General features: G+C 32.8%; 4 non-coding genes across 4 annotated transcripts in view, besides 1 other annotated feature; 2 read left to right on the top strand and 2 right to left on the bottom strand.

Annotated features, from left to right (window-relative positions):
* The first annotated feature begins 188 nt into the window (after positions 1-188).
* Positions 189-266: a sequence feature (Short protein (BESB_042090, PFH31034.1) was converted to a misc_feature.).
* A 2,280-nt stretch (positions 267-2,546) lies between these two features.
* On the bottom strand, positions 2,547-2,620 carry BESB_042250. The gene has a single exon. It is a non-coding gene; the product is annotated as a tRNA-Met (tRNA).
* A 21-nt stretch (positions 2,621-2,641) lies between these two features.
* BESB_042120 lies at positions 2,642-2,714 on the bottom strand. The gene has a single exon. It is a non-coding gene; the product is annotated as a tRNA-Arg (tRNA).
* A 42-nt stretch (positions 2,715-2,756) lies between these two features.
* On the top strand, positions 2,757-2,828 carry BESB_042340. Its single transcript has one exon. It is a non-coding gene; the product is annotated as a tRNA-Val (tRNA).
* A 15-nt stretch (positions 2,829-2,843) lies between these two features.
* Positions 2,844-2,883, top strand: part of BESB_042130 — a 72-nt gene continuing 32 nt past the window's right edge. Inside the window, exon 1 of the tRNA in view lies at positions 2,844-2,883. This exon is cut by the window's right edge and continues 32 nt beyond it. This is a non-coding gene — a tRNA (tRNA-Arg).

Below are 2,883 nucleotides of genomic sequence, written 5' to 3'. Positions count from 1 at the left end.
TTTGATAAAATAACTGAACTACTATAGGTTTAATTTCCTTGGTCCTCTCGTACTAAAGGAAATACTTTACAATATTCTTACGTTTACATCGGATACGGACCGAACTGTCTCACGACGTTCTGAACCCAGCTCACGTGCCGCTTTAATGGGCGAACAGACCAACCCTTGAGACCTGCTACAGCCTCAGGATGCGACGAGCCGACATCGAGGTGCCAAACCTCCCCGTCAATATGGACTATCGGGAGAGATCAGCCTGTTATCCCTAGAGTAACTTTTATCCGTTAAGCGGCAACCCTACCACTTAGATTTGCCGGATCATTAAGACCGACTTTCGTCCTTGTTTAAGTAGTTACTCTCACAATCAAGCCTTTTTAATATTCAACCTTTACATTTATTAATTTTAATATTTTATTATTATTAAAATAAAAGACCTTTGTGCACCTCCGTTACTCTTTAGGAGGCAACCGCCCCAGTCAAACTACCTTTTTGAAATTTTTATATAATATGATAAAAAAATTATAGTTAGAAATTAAAGTTTATAAAAGTGGTGTTTCATTGATAGTAATAACTAACTTCCCACTTACACTATTTAAATAAAATTTAATTTCAATATCAAATTGCAGTAAAGCTTCATAGGGTCTTTCTGTCCTGATGTAAAAAGTCTGTATCTTTACAAACATTTCTATTTCACCGAAATTTTCTTAAAGACAGTGTTCAAGTCGTTACACCTTTCGTGCGGGTCGGAACTTACCCGACAATGAATTTCGCTACCTTAGGACCGTTATAGTTACAGCCGCCGTTTACTAGAGCTTATAAAAAAATTATTTGTAGTACATAAAAATTTTTTTTAACTTACTAGCACTGGGCAGGTGTCAGTACCCTTACTTCGTAATTACACTTTGCGGATACCTGTGTTTTTGATAAACAGTCGCTTGAACTTTTTAATTGCAGCCTTTTAGGCATCCTTTATCCCTAAGTTACAGGATTGTTTTGCCGAGTTCCTTAAAGAAAATTGTTTCGTCCTCTTAGTACATTATAATACTTACTCACTTGTGTCAGTTTCAGTACGGGCATATTTATAATTATACAGTATCATTTTTCTAGCAAAAATCTTTATTATTAAGCAAAAAATCATTTATTATATTGCTTAAAACTTAAATTTTGGTCACTACTTGTATAGCAGTAATATAAATATGGTTCAAGAATATTAACTTGATTCCCATCAATTACAATAAATTTCTTGCCTTAGGCCCCGACTAACCCTATGCGGTATGCCCTTCCATAGGAACCTTTTGAGTTTTTGAGGTATTAGATTCTTCTTAATATTTAACGTTACTTAAACCGACATTCTCACTTCTACTTTATTCACAAAATTTAATAACTTTGCTTTATTTTATTGTAGAACGCTCCCCTACCGATCTATTATATATAGATCCCATTACTTCGATAAAAAAATATTTTGTTATTCATTGTAGGTGCAGAATTACTTTACCAGTAAGCTTTTACGCACTTTTTAAAGGAAAACTGCTTCTAAGCTAACCTTCTGGTTGTATACGTAACAACTCTACTTCCTTTCAAACTTTCGTTATATTCTTATCTTAGTTAATGGTCTGGGTTGTTTCCCTTTTGACTTATAAGATTATCCCTAAAAGTCTCACTTATTATAATTTTAATATAAAAATATTATTAGTTTATAGTAATTTCAAAAACAGTGCTTTACCCTTTATATATAATACATTATAATAGCTGCGCCTCAATACATTTCGGGGAGAACCAGCTAGCTCCAAATTCGAATAGCATTTCACCACTAACCTCATTTCTTCTGATAATTTTGCAATATTAATCAGTTCGAACTTCCATATAAAGTTATTTATATTTCATTCTGAACAAGGTTAAATCAATTGGATTCGGGTTTTTGGTAATATACAAACGCTATTACGGATGTAATAACTCGTTTTCACTATGGCTTCAAGTTTTCTTTTAGCCTTTTGCTTAAAAACCAAAACTTATCGGTTCCTTCTTCAACAGGCAAATAGTTAGGTTCAATTACCCTTCTATTGTTTTTAGGATTAAAATTTCAGTCTCTTTTCACTCCCCTCCCGGGGTTCTTTTCACCTTTCCCTCACGGTACTAGTTCACTATTGGTTACTTTAAAGTATTTAGTTTTACAAGGAAGTTCTTGTTTCTTCAATATAAACTAGTTGTTTATATTTACTTTATTTTTTTAAACTAAACGTACAACGTTTTTTATCCCTACTCGTTCGCCACTACTAAGGGAATAATTGTTATTTTCTTTTCCTTTGAGTACTAAGATGATTCAGTTCTCAAGTAAATCTTTTTTAATTTAAAAAATATTAATAGGTTTCCCCATTCGGAAATCTTATTTTAAAGTTTGCATAAAATCAGCTCTAAATAAGTTTTTCGTATATAATTTACGTCCTTCTTCGTCTTAAAGTACCTAGGCATCCTTTTTATCCCTATAGTTTAAATTTTTATTTTATTTAATTAAAATTTAAATTTTACTTATATCCATAAATTATTTTTGCAAACGAGAAGCGGATTTGAACCGCTGACCTTCGGGTCATGAGCCCGACGAGCTACCAACCTGCTCTATCCCGCTTAATATTAAATTAATTTTAAAAGAGCCAAGAGGGATTTGAACCCCCGTCATTGTAGTCCGTAGCCACATACTCTTCCAACTGAGCTATTGACTCTTTATTATATAATAAATAAATATTATACGTAATAAAGTATTTGGGCAGTTAGCTTAGTGGTAGAGTATATGCTTTACAAGCACATAAGTATTGGTTCGATTCCAATACTGCCCAAAATAAAAATTAAAAAGGCCTATCGTCTAATGGTAAGGACAAAAACCTTCTAAGT

The sequence above is a fragment of the Besnoitia besnoiti genome (assembly GCF_002563875.1).
Source record: "Besnoitia besnoiti strain Bb-Ger1 chromosome Unknown contig00021, whole genome shotgun sequence".
Taxonomy (NCBI): domain Eukaryota; phylum Apicomplexa; class Conoidasida; order Eucoccidiorida; family Sarcocystidae; genus Besnoitia; species Besnoitia besnoiti.
This window is presented reverse-complemented; position numbering and strand designations above follow the sequence as displayed.